We start from the raw sequence: 16,729 nt of genomic DNA, 5'->3' as shown, positions 1-16,729 counted from the left end.
ATTTAATGAGGAAGGATAAATGATAAATATATCATAATTTGAACACCTGCATATCTAGAGATGGTTTGAAATGCAAACCTTGATATGTATTTTGCAAGCTTATCTTCCCAACCTGAATTATGAACATAAGTATGAATGCTCTTGGACTTTAATGATTAGCTTCAAGATTGCAATTTCATATCTAGTATTTAGTATAGGGAATGAAATGACACTAAGAGGACCATTTTCCCTTAGTGCAGGTATTTCATTGACTTCAAAGTTCAAATACTTCTAAATTCTATCATATTTCTTACAGACTTTAAGAAATTTATTTAAGGCTGGGGAAAAGAGACTCCCAAACTTGAGTAAAGCAAACAAATGAAGATATCACACGCCATTATTCATAAAGTGTTTTATAATGTGGGAAGTTCCCTATACATTTAAATCTGTAAGTTGCCATGCAGAAGAATACAGCAAAAATAAAACAAAATTCAGATAATTGAAATTATTTAGTTAAAAATAAATCCATTTGGTCAGTAGGGACTTCTGCCCATACAAGATTTACTTGTATGGGAGCTGGATCTAAGTCTCTGCCTTCGTTTGACTTTAACTGCAATGAGACACTCCATATACCCAAATCCCCGAAGTTGTCCAGTCCATCATGGCTATAGCAGTCTACCCACTGTCATAAAAATCTCCCATTTCCTTGAGAGATGAATGTTTGAGATCTGTATTTATGTTCTGTGATTATGAGTTCAGTTCAGTGTGTGGGGTTGCTTGGAGAAGAGGGAGGAATAGGGAGGATTAAACAGCTTTTCTGACAAAATGAACAGGACAGGTATGAACTGGGGATATGAATAAGAGGTCAGGGGGTGAACTACATCTAAATGAGTATGCCTGAGCTATTTAATTCCTCTTGGGAGTAATAAGATCTTGTATGGCTTGAGATCAATTTTTAAAAAGAGATAAATCAGCTCTGATTATCAACAAGAAAGATTTAGCTGCTGCACACATCAAGCATAATAATTTTTAAAAGCTGCAAACATTAACAACTTTGAAATATCGAATGTCTTGCACATATTAAATCCTGCAACACTCTTCCCAGTTTTTAGTACACTGTTGGCAAATCCATCACCAATGATATTTCATCCCCTGTCTCAATGCACTGCAGCAGCAAGTTTCACTGCAGCTTATACATTGTATTGCCATCTCTCAAAATTGAAGCCAGGATTTAACGTCTGGATCGTGCAAAGACTTGCAAGGGGGAATTCTGTTTCCACTGATGAGAAGGAAGACTTGTTTGCTGCCCTAGGGTTCTTCCGAAAGAATCTCTGAAACACCGAGAAAAGTGGAAGTTATGTTAGCACCAGCTGATGAGAGCGAGAGGGAACATATTGCCTTCCAAGGGTGGCAGTTTGAACATAATCTATGGCGTATGAGAGCACTGCATAGGCTTTCCAGGCTCCTGAGGCCAAATAGTAGAGGAAGAAGCTCAAAACTGGGATTCTCAGACCATTAGCTGGCTACTTTGATCCACAAAATATAAGGTACTTGTTTTTATCTATTCAGTTGAATAATTCTTGCTTTGAAATGCAACAACCCTCCCCCCAAAACCCCCAAAACCTACAACTCCACCTCGTCCCCCCCCCAAAAAAAGGATTTGTTCATTAAGGCTCTTTTAGGCCCGAGTGAAACAATGGATGTTGTATTAAGGACTTGGCTGAGTGCCAGCAGAACAGCCTGTGTTGATGCTCCTGTCTATGGGGCTACCACACAGCTGGGCAGGACCAGGACCACAAGACAAAGGGACAACAGAATCTCTCAAGGGAATCAGACCTTAGTCCTGCTGCTCTCATGAAGCTGAGCTATGCCTCAGCAGCTCCTGTTACCAACATCCTTGAAAGCCAGACCAGTGCTTGCATTTCTGTCCCTCCTCCTGGCTGTGTCTCTGCTGTTCAGTCCCAACCACAGCTCCATGGAAATCTACCTCATTCCATGCCCTGGCTCTTCTTCATTCCTGTGTTTCACAAGCCCAACCAGGATTTTCTCTCCTGCAGCAGTGTAGCGCTCCAGGACATGGGCTGACAGCAGCAGGACTTTACAGCGGCTCACTTGTGCAGAAAGGGGAAACTCAGGGAAGGGCCTAGCAGAAGCCCCTGCTTGGTTATACAGTGGTCATGAAAGAGAAATTAAAGACATTGTCTGTGTTAGAGGCTGTGTTAGAGGGATGTGTGGGTTCCAGGAGTGTAGGGAAGATAAATTAAATTAAAGGATTTAGTATTTGGGGAGCTGCAATATCTCACAACCATGACACAGTCCCCATTTGCAAAAGAAGTTGGCAAACACTGCCTGTGGGTAGCTTCCAGAAAAATACCTGACATCCACCCAGTTGATTGACAAAACCTTAGCTGAACAGTAACTTCTATGAACTACAGACCTTCTGCAGACTACAATAAGCAATTTTTAAGGCATACTTCCAGAGCAAAAAGTACCTTTGCTTCTAAAAAAAGCCATGTTTTTTACTCAAAATGCTGTGGGTTTTTTATTAGAACATGCAGCCAGTGAATAAGGATCTCTTTCAACATAATATATTTATTCAGCAAAATAGTCCCTGGCCTGGGGGCTTCATCCCTGTATGAGGGTCTGGTAGAGACACTGTCCTCCCAAACACTGTTGCCACAGTTTTCCATCTGTGAAGGAGCTGCTTAGCCCCTGACAGGGCTGTGCTGTCAGCCGGACAGGCACCCTCTGGTCCACAGCAGTCTGGCCTGGCCAAGGAGCCACATCAAGGCAGAGCAAGAGCTGCTGCTGAGCACTTTTTCTGCATTTTCTTGTTTCTTTTTCACACTGTCAAGGCAAAGCGGTATGAAGCATTTCCTACAGCACCATCACCAGCTTCAAAAGCTAAAAGAAGCTTCATCTGCATCAGGAATCCAACCCAGATGAATCAGGCCCTGTCTTTTCTTCCTGCTAACTGGGTTTGTAATCTTTCTGTTTCAAAATCAAAGAAAAAAAGTATGTTCTTTACTGGAAAATATAGACATACTAAAGAAAACAGCCACCCATGTTGAATAGTGGCTCATGATTCATAATTTCCACTGAAAATCTGAGTAAGAGAAATACCCTTTTCAGTCAAGACGATGAAAACATATGTTTTATTTGGTGAGAAAAGAGGCCTCTGTATGTTTTAAGAAAAATCCAGCCACTAGGCACAATTATTAAACAAAAGTCTCCAAGTGACCCAAATGCCTTCACCACACAGACCCCAGCTCTGCTTCTGTAATTAGAACTAGCCAAAGCATCTTGCAGAGACTTGAACTGTGTTCCAGTAATGATGACCCATTTCCCTTTCCGTGACAAAAGGTGTTTCGTTAGTAGACACCAATAAAAACAAGAGCTGTGAAGAAAAACAAGCAGAGAATTGCTGCTGCAGCTAAGGTAACAGAATAAAACGTATGCAGTAGATTTTTTAAATGCAGACATTCAGTCAGATCACTTTGATGGCTCATCAAAGCATCCCACCATGAAATGGTGGCCATCCCACCATGGCCATGGAATCCTTTCTTAGTCATTTTTAAGGTACACTTTCTCTGCTTTCTGTGGTGCTGGCAAATGCACATAAAGAATCTGAGTCTAGAGCAAGGGAAACAAGGGTAATTTTCAGACTCATTTAAGTGCAACTGAGCCATTCACAAAGGGCCTGCTTGGGTCTGTGGCACCTCGAGTTGTTCAGAGATCTTTTCTTAAGAACGCAGTAGCAGAGAAATGCTACTCCTTTGCCTGTACACAGTAGGTCCCTGAAGCCATACTCCAGTAGCTCAATTCACAAGTGTTGTCACAGGATAAATGGCTTCAGTGTCAGAAAGGGATTTTTCAGAAATGGTTAGGCCATGCACCTAGTACATGGCTCATTCTCCTGTAAGATATTGGTGTCCTGTGTGATCTGAAACACTCTGGCTTCTCCAACCTTGTGGTGTTGTATTTCCCACTGATTCATTTATTAAATGCCTTTCACATTGTTTCCCCCCACCACGTTCCCCTGCCCCTAGCCCTGGCCACTCCCTCAAGTTCTCCCTACTGGTTTCTGTACCCCAACTCCACCCATGTACTGCTCCTGAGTCCCTGAGAAAAAAATACCTGAGAAAAAGTCCCTGAGCCCAGATCACGAGGTCTCTCTGTCTCTGAGGATCGCTGGACAAGATGTAAGATTTAAGATCCTCTTAAACCTTTATGGGGAGACCCTTTCTCGCCTCCTTCACCGTCACTGTGCTGTAAAGCTGATAGTTACCGGAGCAAGAGTGCGGAGCCGTCCGAAATGGACTACGGGAGGGGGAAATGGTCGCAGTGCCCTAAGCATCTCCGCTGAGCTCTCAGGGAAAGCTGCAGCTTGCTAAACTAAACCTAGCACTACAACACAACCTGCTATACAGCTGCTTGGCTTGGGCAGAGGATGCCACAGCTGCCTGAAGTACTGCAGTGTCTTATCCTGAGGGTCTGGGGACAGCACTTCACCAGTGACTTCACTGCAGTGGGTCACAGACTTGGAGAAGAGATGGAGCATGCTCTGCAGCCTAATGGCTGCAGCATCCCAAGGAATGCTAATGAACTTGGTGTGAGAAGTTCAGGGTTAAAGTTCCAAAACCAGATTTTTAACCAGAGCTATGGCTTTGCCTTTCTCAGGTGACTGCCAGTGACTAGTGGGCTACAGAGGTTTCTCTCTTTCCAATACTCTCCCTCACCACACCAAACCTTCAGCCTGTTTCAGGTCATTTAAATCACCCTCATGTGAGGGGTTATTTGATAACCAGGCATATGCTCAGTAAAATACTTTTCATTGGGTAAGCCACATGCTACTGACACAATTATAAATCACCTAGTTAGGCATTTTGCAGCTGGATGCTGGCTACACTCTGTGCCTGCAGAGAGATGGTGGCCCATATCTGCCAAGGGCAAAGGAACACCTATCAAAGTTTAGAACATTGGGAGGGTTTTATACAACCATTTTATACATCATTGTCTGGTATCTTACACATCAGCAGTGCTTCCTGTGTCTCCTGTGTCTCCTGTGTCACAGACTAATACTGTTGTAAGGAAACTACCAAGCATGTTTAGAGGTACCCCAGTTACTGCCCCTCATACAGGCAAAATTCAGGTTGGCAGTAAGATTTTAGTGAGTGAGGGAAACAGGAAAGAGACCCTGGAATTAGTGGGATACGGCTAGCAGAAAGAGCTGTAACGTTTCAGGCATGCGTAGCAGGAAGAAGGGGGGGGGGGTCTTGTTCTCTTCCCCTTCTTCCCCTTCTCTTCCTTCTGCTACCTCACTCCTCTGGGTTACAGAATTCCCAGCTGGGACCTTGTGATACTGATGCTTAATTTTCTCCCCTGCAGGCATCTCTGCTCATGGTTCTGCAGTTCTGACGGGAAGGAAGACAAGAAAGGGCTTTGCACGTAACTCTGCTCATACAGGAAGCACGGTGGAAGAGGTGAGCCCTGCTCTACAAGCCGGATGAGGACTATCCTTTGCCTGAGCTTCAGGAAAGATTTGCTCAATGCCTGTCAACTGAACTGGGTCCCTTGGAGAGAGGAAGGGAAAATTCTAAGAGGCTAAACAGATGAGGAGGGGTCAAACTTGTTCCTGTCGATAACTTGTATTCAAGTAATGCTTTGCAAAGCCACTTTATTTCAGTGTAAACTGTACAGACAAACTTTAATAAAACTCCAAACTATGCAGAAGTTAAATGATCTGGACTTCTTAACCAAGGCTGAGATTTAGGTCAAATTTTCTCAAAATACAATTAAACTGTGAATACTTTTGCCACATCTGGCTTCTTTTGATTTGACATCAAAATAATGAAAATTTCACATTGCTTTCAGGATGTGCTTGCATTGTAGTAAAAAACTTGATGAAGCTCTGTGGTTTTCATTAGGTTTCCTTAAAGATTTAAGCCAAAGTCAATCCCTTTATTTGCAGAGGTAATTTAAGTAAGATGAACTCAAATAAAATGAAGAGTCAAACTGTTTTTCTCTGGTTTCTTGTAACTGCAAACAACTCTTCAAGTTAGTTCCAGCACTGCTACAGTAAAGCTCCCACTGAAGCCTCTCTCCTGCTGTCCTTAGAGGTCTCTGGGACTTTCCCTTCCAGGCAGCTCTCTGGGGTCCTGTGTAATGGCTGGACCATCAGGTGCAGCTTTCTTCAAATTTTTTCTGAGTCTTCAAGTTTTGTCAGGACCACAGATTTCCACAGATTTCTCAGACTACCAGCAAGAGACTTCAGCACAGTAAATAGCCTGAGACTAAACTGACTGTTGCAAACTTTGAAGAAATCCCGTAGGGTTGAAAATGGCAGAAAACAGTCTCTTGATGCCAGCCCCTTTCTTAACACAGACTGATATAGTTCCCTCTTCTAAATCAAAAAGGGTTGAGAATCAATGCAAAGAGCATGAAAAGTTGGTCTGTGATTTTGCACATGTGGATCTGGGCTTACAGCACAATTCCACTGACACCTGCACCTCTTGGTAATTCTAGAAGAGTCCACTGAACATATACAGGGCAATGTTTAGGGTATTCATGCAGCACTGCAAAACATCACTGATAATGATGTTTGCTAATAACCGTAGAAGAAAATAACAGCAATGTGAGTTCACATGTGGAAAATCAAGCCCTTGTTTGGAAGTTCAGCCAGCCAAAAAAGCATATCACAGTGTGCTGCTGCTCTTTGGGGCTACCAGCAACACGAAATAAGTGAAATATTTTCATAACGAAACTACACATGTACAAGCCTAAAGGCACAGAGTAAGCAGATCTGTTAGGAGATGAAACTCTCTCCCTGATTGTATTCAAAGCAAACATATGCTGCTACCAGCAGTCTGCCTTCTCAACAAACCCAGACAGCCTCTCATGATGGCCTGGGACCAAAATCAGCAACTTCAGCAAGATTCTCTTTGGTAAAGAAACAGTCAGAATCTTTTATCAAGATTGGGTGTATTTTGAGAATACCAACTTCAATATTACAAGATAAAAATAGCAGTATTTAAGTGAATGATTAACCACACAGCTTCCAGGAACCAAAACCCCTACAAACTAAATGTCTTTTTGAAAGCTGTATGTTATCTAAGCACATTGAGATGCTGATGATCAAATAATTCAATCTATCAGATATACAGAAGTGTTTCTGAGCAGCATAGAATTGATGCACACTTCCTTCTAAGTCTGTCACATTTCCAAACAAATATATATTATCTTTTCTTTCTAAAGAAAAATCGAAGGAGCTAAATGATACTTGTCACAAATCATTTTGATTTCTCTACTCTTCTGTTTCATTCTTCCCCTCCTGTTCCTTCAGATTTGTCTCCTGCATCTAGTTTGGAGGTTTCTCAGCTGAGTAAGTGTTATGCTGTGCAAGTATAGCAAGGCCTTGACCCTTCCTTTCAGGCCTTCCGGTACACATAATGTAAATAAAATAAAATCACAAAAGTCTTCCCCATCTTCTGAACTCCACCTGCTCTGAGCTTGCCCAGCTATAAATGGGCAATGCTCACTTGGCTGGGAGGCAACAGCCGTGGAAGTGTCACCTCAGCTGCTGTCTCTGTGTGTACTGCAAAGCCACAGCGAGTGTGAGCTGATAGAGCATCAACATCCCGCTTTGATCTTGACCTTTGCCTATTCACTACAAACAACTGTGTGCCAAAACCTGTTTATCACAAAGCACAAACTGTGGTGGGAGTATCTGGGCAACTGGAGTCCACTTACTTCAGGTGCAGACAGTGTGGGCACTGTGCAGAACTAAAAAGTCACTTCTGCATCGCATCAGCAAAGAGTCTGTGAGCTTCCCTTGGGAACTCAAAAGATCCCAAATAAGCTGCAGCAAATTTCTCTTTCCAGTTTCACAGCTCAGTACTTTCCCCTCAGATACTGGCAACTTGGAGCACCACTGCTGCTGGGAAGGAATTCCTTAGCAAGAATTCAGGCTGCATGGTTAAGGACTTCAGTGACTCCTATAGACATCTGAACCTGGAACAAACAGAAGGCAAAGCAGGAATCAAGCTCTGAATCTGGCTAATGCAGCACTGCTAGCAGGGGAACAAGGTCTGCCTAGAAATGCTGTGGTCCATGGGCTTGATGCTCATTTCCTCTTCCAACTCATGGACACCCCTAATCCCAGTGCCAAACGGAGCTGAAAGCTGAACAAGGTAACTTTGTTACCTGACTCCTGAGATATGACTGATCATTGTAGCAGTGGAAGCACAGCTGTCATGGCAAGGTCCCCGTCATAAGAAATTATGACAGACCCTTCCCCCTGCAATGACAGGTGGGTTCAGAGCACCCTAATATATTCTGGGGCGCAAGATACATTTGGGTCTCCCATAATTATACTCAGGCTTGTGTAAGATGGGTTTTCCTATTCTGGCTATTTCCTTGCATCCTGCAGCATGGGTTTTTCACCTGTGGGTCTCCTCCTCGGATAGAAACAATGAAAGCAAGGAGTCTCTCAGGGCAGAGGTGCCCTCCTGGAAGAAGAACAGGGTAGAAGCCCCCATTCAGGACCAACTATCCTTGTGGTAATAACCTGAGCACTGCAAAGTGGGGGCAAGGCATTACTGACTCTATGCTGTGTAATATTTTCACACATAAAAAGAGTGCGTGCCTGGTGAACTTAGGATAACACAGTCAATAATCTATGTTTTGCAACCATGTTTGTGTCTCTTATGTCAGCTGGAGATGTGATGGTGCACAATTATAAAAGTGAGGATTCGGGGTAATCTGTTAAAAAGTCCATGCACAGTAAAACCATATGATTTTTAAACCCTGTGCAGATCAATATTGAGATGGATTTCTCCCAATGAAATAAAGATCCTGTTTGTTTGGTTTTTCTGTTTGGCACTCTCGTGTTCCAAGAATGTTTTCATCAGTGGGTCTTTAGTATGTTACTCAGATGTGAAAGATTTCCTCAGTGAGAAAAGCTAGTGGATAACACCAGATGTGCAGCCACATGATTGCTGCTATGCCCTTGTCTTTGCCTGAGTGAGAAAGATGCAGCCATTCCAGAGTGGCCTTTGAGATGTCCTAGTTGCAGACAGTATTGGTGTTCTAAAAACTGCTTAGACACGTATGTGGTTTTGGTTTCTGAGGTGTGGGTTGAATGATGGCTGAAAACTTCAGTATAAATGCCACTCGTGTGTACTACAGTTATAGAAGATGAGGAAAAAATATAATAATTATTTTATATTATATATAAACAAATACTCTTTGTTCCTTATGTAATAATTTGCATATATATACACATACATATGCATACATAAATTATTATCATCAATCTTCTGAATGACATATAAATAATTATTTCTGGTTTATGCTTCAAGTAAAAGACCCGAAAAAGTCAGAAAAATTAATTATTTAAAATCCTGGGTCTGTGAGAAGACAGGGACATACTTACCTTTTTTTCTTTTTGTTTTTTTTTTGCAATAATTCCAGAATGGGAAGAACATTACAAATTTGAGGACGATTGATGTCTGCCATCTTTTTGGTAAAAGATTTACAGGAACAAAGTTGGTGAGCTATATTCTCACAGTATCCTGTTTTAACAGTTCCTGGGGTTATTTCAGTTTCATGAGGCGAAACACAATGTAGACTTGAGCAGTCTACACTGGGGAGGTTGATATGGTGTGCACAAAGCCTCTGGGCCTTTGCTTAATCAATCAAATTCTTCGCTTGGAAAAAAGGCAACCTCCTCCCTCCCCCTCCACAGGATGTGGGATTTGAAGGCTCTAAAGCCTGTTGCCACAGGGTTTTTTGCCATTATGAAAAAAACTTCATTACCTTGGTCCTTTACAGAGGGAGGAATAGTATGGCACTGCCAGCATGGTGCTTGGGAAAAGCAGCGTTTCTAGAATGGTGTCAGCACAACAGGGTTAAAACTTGTGATCTGCAGAAGAGGGTTCTTAATTGCTGCCTAGGAGGATGTTTGTATTTTGAGGAGAGCCTGATTCCTCAACAGGAAGAGATCATATCAGTGATGAAGGAAACCTTACAAAGAAGAAGAAAGATTTCAGGATAGGGAAACAGTATTCAGAGCCTTATCAGTACATAGCCTTGGTATGTCCCTACATGGCTAAGTGTACATTTATATTTTGAAAGACCTGAAACTTGGCACTACAGCTTCCCCCAGGCAGCTATCACAAATATATTCAACCCCATCAATACAGTGGCTGTCTTATATCTCAAAGAGAACACTGAGAATTCTCATGCACTGAAGGACAGAGTTAAAGAGGGACCTCTAGTTTAGGAAGGTGATGCAGTTGCTATTGGGAAACTCGTGGCCTTTAACAGATTTTCCCTCCCTCATGTTGTCACCTGCTCCTGCAAAACAGAGTGACAGTTCCTAATGAGACCAACAAGGGATTTTCTTCCTACCAGGACAAGGCATATATTATTTACTGTGTCCAGTTCTGGACCCCTCAGTTTAGGAAGGATGTTGAGATGCTTGGATGCCTGCAGAGAAGGGCAACAAGGCCGGTGAAGGGTCTGGAACACAAGCCCTATGAAGAGTGGCTGAGGGAGCTGGGGATGTTTAGCCTGGAGAAGAAGAGGATCAGGGGGGACCTTAACACTTTCTGTGGTTGTAGCCAGGTGGGGAATCAGTCTTTTCTCCCAGATGACCAGTGACAGGATGAGGGGACACAGCCTCAAGCTTCCAGGGGAAGTTTAGGCAAGATAATAGAAAAAAGTTCTCCACAGAAAGAGTGCTTTAGCATTGGAATGGGCTGCCCAGGGACATGGTTGAGTCACCATCCCTGGAGATGTTTAAAAAAAGACTTGATGAAGCACTCAGTGCCATGGTTTAGCTGATAAGGTAATGATAGGTCAGAGGTTGGACTTGATGATCTCAAAGGTCTTTTCCAGCCCAGTTTGTTCTGTGATTCTGTGACTTCTATATTTCTCTGCATGTCTAAAGCACGCTGCCTGGACAATTTCTGAATGCTAGAAGTTGACAGAGAGCCTGTGGCTTGTTTAAAGGAAGCTCAACTACTGTGGCCTCTGGCCTCTGGGGATATTCTTTTTCGGGGAAATAATACATGCATGTGCTTTTACACAATTCTAGCTCAGACTTCGATACATACTTCAAAACCACAGTGAATGAGAGCCATATTTAACATAAGTCTCTACTACCAGTGGGAAGTTTCTCATCTTTTTTCTCAGCTACTTCTTCCTCACAAATGGAGGAAGAAGTTTCTAAAGGGTTTAGGAGGACATGTGTGTATAATGGGAACTAAATTCTTCTTTTTCTTTTACCATTTCTTTTTCTTTTTTTTCTGTGTATCAGACACAACCACTCTCCTGAGAGGACAGAATCCATCTTACTCAAAGTGTCCTACCATTACACAAGGCTTAGCAATCTCTAGGCTCTTTCTCAGAAAGGGTACAATTCTGTGAGACAGGATGTCACATATGTGCCCTACACCTATCACCCTCATCACAGTGAATCAGGAACCCACTGAAGGACATGTTGTGCAATAGGCCTGGCATATGGAAGGGTTTTCACAGCTTTTACCACATGAATAAATATTCTTATTCAGAATCCAAAGGCCTTCTGATAACCTAGCGTTTAGCTTGACCATTACTTTACCAAGAAGTAATGTTATGATGGCCTTATTTGTCCTTATTGGTGTCAGCATAACTCACAGGAACTTATTGCAAATTGTCCCACATAAACAATAAAGAGTACTTGTTCTTTCCTTGAAGGTGGAAGCAGCACAACCCAGGTATAGAAAATCTGCCAAATGCTACGTGCAGTACACTGTCCATGTATACGCACCAGAGGGATGTTTTGTGAATCTCTGTGGTGAAGAGTAATTCATGAGCAACCTCTGAGGAGAATTACTTTAAGTAAGGGCTAGTTTACCATCCCTGAAAAAAATTTAAGCACTGTTATAGATTTTTTTTCCAACCATCTGTTCACTGCTCAGCAGTGCCTCAGGCAGCTTAGCCTACTTGTCCTACCTTTGCTCATGTGGAACAATAATTCCTGAAGGGATGAAGAATAGCAGAGCAGCATAAATTATGCCCATTTTTTACCTCCCTCAGGAGATCTAAAAAGCAGTTTCTTCAGAGATGTTGTTCCAGCTGTAGGGATAGTTTATTTCCACTAAATCCTCTTCCCAAGAATGTGAAAATTTCAAGGATTTAACTGATGGCATTGTAAAACCCCAATTTATGGGCAAACTCCAGCACAGGCTTTGCTGCACAGAGTAGAGTAAAAGCTCACATTGCTTATATTGTCTTCTGAAAGCATCTCTGACCAAACATCACACACCTTTGAGACTTCCCTCCAGCTGCTGAATTTAGTGTGCCACCTCAGCTACTTCTCTTGCTAATTACTTGCAAGCTTCACTCCCTATCTACTATTGCAACAACACACCAACCAGTAAGGCAAAATTAACCTGTCTCACAATGGTCTAACCCAGCTCAGACCCTCTTCTCTATTTACTTTACTCCTTTTACAGCTGTAGCAGTTTCAACTATGTAAACCCTGTCCATGTTGGTAGTTGGCTTTTTTATTTCTTGAAAGTAAAAAGAGCCAACAGTCTCCCCTGGTAATCTTTTACTTGGCACCTTGTTCTCAAGCACTCTAATAACTCCATGTCACTGGCCTACATCTGTTAATAACCTTTTTCAAGGTTCTTTTGATTTCCAGCACATTCATTCACTCCTTTGGTAAAGGAAGGCCCTTCCCTTTCTATTTTCTTTCCCTTTTTCCCCTTCCTTTTCTTTTCATTTCCTTAGGGAAGGACTTTTAAAAGGGAGTTTGAGACCTGGTAGCTCCAAGGCAGAAAACTGGGCCTACAACAGTGGCAAAGGATGTCTAGTCCTGCTGACAAGTGTTACTGGCAATGATTACAGGCTGGTTTCAGGGCTCCTATCTGAAGGACTTCAGCTGGGTGCTTAAAAGCAGTCTGGACCCAGAATGTGCTCCTACTCACAGCTGTCAGAGATTCAGTTCAGCTCTACCTGTGTTCCCCCACTGCTATTTTCAATGGCAATTAGTTTCTCCTCCCACACGTGCACTTGGAGTTTAGGTCACTGAGAGAAATCTATGCTGTTTAGGACACATAAACCTCAGCTCCAACATGACCAAAGAGTGAGGCGAGTTGGTGGCCAGGCTCCCACACCACCCAGTGCCTGGCTCTCAGCAGCACCACAGCTTGACCTCACTGGATTCTGGCCCACAGCAAACCACACACAGCTGCAGGTGTGCTCTTGCCTAGGGAGCAGGATTGTGCCTTGCACTCAATAGCACCTTGCACTCAATACTCCCACCAGGGAGGGAGATGATGTAAGACACGGATCACCCCATTCCCCCAGGTTCTAGAAAGCTGTTTTGCTTATTGACAGCAGACAGCTTCTGCCTTAAAATGAGTGGGAGGTTTAGGGGCTTGCTTTCAACTCAGAAAGCTGAAACAGGGGAAAAGCTGCTGCAGTGAGTGTGCTGCCTTGGATTTATATGGATTTATTTATCTGTTTATTTAAGTCTTTATATGAAGTGAGACCTGGGGAAGTCTTGGACTAAGCTCTTTTCTCAGGAAGGCTCATAATTTGATTTTATCAGGTGACAGTTTCAATCCACATTTAGAGTAGGGGGGGGGGAATGTGCTCATATCACTGCAAACCAAATTTCAAACAGGCTTTACTGGCACGCACATTGCCAGTTTCAGCTCAGGTGACTCAAGAATCACGCGAACTGAGTCACTATTTCAGTGACATCAATGCTACCTGCAGTGGTAAACTGCTGAAACTTATCAAAATAGTTGTATAATAAAGATGCTTCTGTTTTAATTAATCCTGTCCCTATCATGGACAGCTAATGGATGTTGGCTTTTAGCTGCAGTCAACTGTCACATTTTCTGACTGGGAGAAGTGAAAAATGGTGCAGTGACCATTGCCAGGGGCCGGATGAACTTTCTGTACTGGGAACAGCCAAACTGACAGCAGGCAAGTGCCTGTGACTGGGGCTTTGCTGCCTCTGCCAGCTGTGCCCCAGAGTGGCCTCCAGTTCCAGAACCAAAGGGTTTGAGCCAGTCACTTTTGTGTTGCCCACAGCCAGAAAGCACAAGCGTGCCAGCCACCAGCCCTCTTCCCATGCAAGGAGAAGAAGAGAGTGAAAATTCTGAGGCTGGGAGTCTGGGTCCAAGCCACCCATTGTGGAATTACTAGAAATTTTCTCAAATGGAAGCACAACGAGCATAAATTTACTACTCTAATTAAAACCAAAGTAACCTGCATCTTTGGGAGGATACTGATCATGGCAGAGCTGTAAGAAGATATGGTCCAGTTCCTTTTATTATTCCTTTACCTCACTTTGTTCCCAACACTTAAGTTTAGGATGCAGCACTTAGAACAAACTCTCAGTGTGGTGTAGTAGGATGTTTAAAAACCCCTCACATTCTGTTTCCTTTCTGCTGGGTTCAGACTTTTAGATGAAATCACCCTGAAAAAGATGTTTGTACAACAGGAAAATGCGGTATCAAGATTATCAGAACGAGGTAGGCAGCAATATATTTCTTGACTTGCACAAGATGACAAGGAAACCACAGAACATCAGTGTGAATGCAATGGAACAAGGCCATGAGACACGTGCTATGTGTCACAGACATAAAGGTTTGTATAGATTTGAATGAGATTCAATTTAAATCAAAAGGACTTTCAGGACTTTTTTTCCTCTTTAAGATAGAGGCATGTCTTTTGGCATTACACAGCTTGTGGCTATTGAGGCAGATCTGAAGGTAACAGGATGTGGAGCATGCACTTCTGATTTACTAGTACAAATGGCTTATACAGGCATGGAAAGTAAACTGCTTAAAGCTCTCTAAGATCAAAGATGAGACTTATTAGCAGGACTGTCTGGGGAGCTTTTTCTCATCACTTCCGTGCCATGTTAATGTGGTACAAAGGTACTTCCCCGACAGACCTATTTGCACAACACAATACCCACATTTTGTAACACATTCCCTGCACTAACATCCATGCCATGACCCCCACACCCCCTCTCACTCTGCTGTTGCATTTTGCTTCCTTCTATTTCTCTTGGGTCATAGAATCAAAGAATGGTTTGAGTTGGAAGGGATCTTGTAGATCATTTAGTTCCAACACCCCTGCCATGAGCAGGGATACCTCCCACTAGACCAGGATGCTCAGAGCCCCATCCAATTTGGCCTTGAACACATCCAGGGATGGGCATCCACAGCTTCTCTGGGTAACTGGTGCCAGTGTCTCACTGCCCCCCACAATAAAGAATTTCTTCAGCATATCTAACCTAAATTTCCCCTCTTTCAGTTTGCACCCATTATTCCTTGTCCTGTCACTACAGTTCCTGATGAAGAGTCCCTCTCCAGCTTCATTGCAGGCCCCCTTTAGATACTGGAAGGTTCCTATCAGGTCTCCACACAACTTTCTCTTCTCCAAGCTGAACAGCCCCAACTTTCTCAGTCTGTCAGTACCAACTATTCTTTTGATTCCTGTTTTCTTACAGCATCTTCTTCTACCTGCAGGTAGGAAATAATGACATGACAAACACACCCAAAACACTGCAGAAATTGGCAATTTTGGTTGCTGTGACCTTATGGCAGAATGGTACTTTGCAGCACATGAAATGCTCCTACATAACAGCAGTCTGCAAGAACTAAAATACATGGCCATGAAGTACTGAGACAAAGAACTCACAAAAGATATTTTACCATATTCTTTCTGTATATTTTGCCCTATTCCAGAATTCAGTTTGGTATAACTGAGCCCCGAAGAATTTTGTGCTGAAATTCAATGGCCTGTAGGACATCCTATGTCCTACATAGAGATAATTTATTCTGTAGAGCTGGTTTTAGCGAGGAGGCAATATTGTCTCTCCTTCAGAAAGCATTATTCTTCAGTTTTTTGTCAACTTACCAATTTAACACTCATCACAATTTAGAAACTGCAAATGTAGCTTCTTAAGTATCACTATCCAAGCATCCAGACCAAGACTTGACACATAACTTAGAACATGCACAGACCAGCTTCTCTCTACCTGATGAAGTTGATGGCTCCTTCATGCACTACTTGTTAACTATTTCATGTTCAGCTCTGTGCCCAGCCCCACAGATTGAAGCCAGGCTCATGGAGCAGACCTTCCTCATTCTATTGCTTCCAACCAAAATCTACAAAGTAATATCCACTCCTGACAACCACCCGCCTCCAACGGGACTGTGAGACAGAGCAGTTGGTCCTTGAAGAGCCTATTCCTTAATGTAAGTGCTACAGAAAAGAAGGGAAATCAAGCTCTTATCCTAGCACTTCCCCACTAGCTGTGTATCCCAATCCCTAATTACAGCTACCTAGAACCTGCTTTCATCCCAACAGCTCTCAGCAATCCTTCAAGTCTCACTCCAGAAAGAGAGAAATCTCCTACTATTTTCTAACTTTCCATCTCAGCTTCTCTCAATCACCTTCTGGAAAGTACTAAACAAAGATGCTTTCCTCAAAGCCTTATCGTTTTCTGCTACTCGTGAGGTCCTTGCATGAAGAATCTTTGCCTGGCTAACACCAATAAGAAATGCCATAAATGAGCACAAATCATCTGGGCACAGAGCCATCCATAAACAGAGCACAGGCATTACTGTTGAGGAGAAATTATTCAACTTGAATTTTTCTAACTAGAATTATTTCAAAAGAGAACATTTTAGTTTTCTGTTCACAAGTAAAGATCTTGACACAACCAGCCAAC

The sequence above is a fragment of the Corvus hawaiiensis genome, chromosome 7 (genome assembly GCF_020740725.1).
Source record: "Corvus hawaiiensis isolate bCorHaw1 chromosome 7, bCorHaw1.pri.cur, whole genome shotgun sequence".
NCBI classification, from domain to species: Eukaryota; Metazoa; Chordata; class Aves; order Passeriformes; family Corvidae; genus Corvus; species Corvus hawaiiensis.
The sequence above is the reverse complement of the archived record's forward strand: the minus strand, read 5'-3'. Positions refer to the sequence as shown.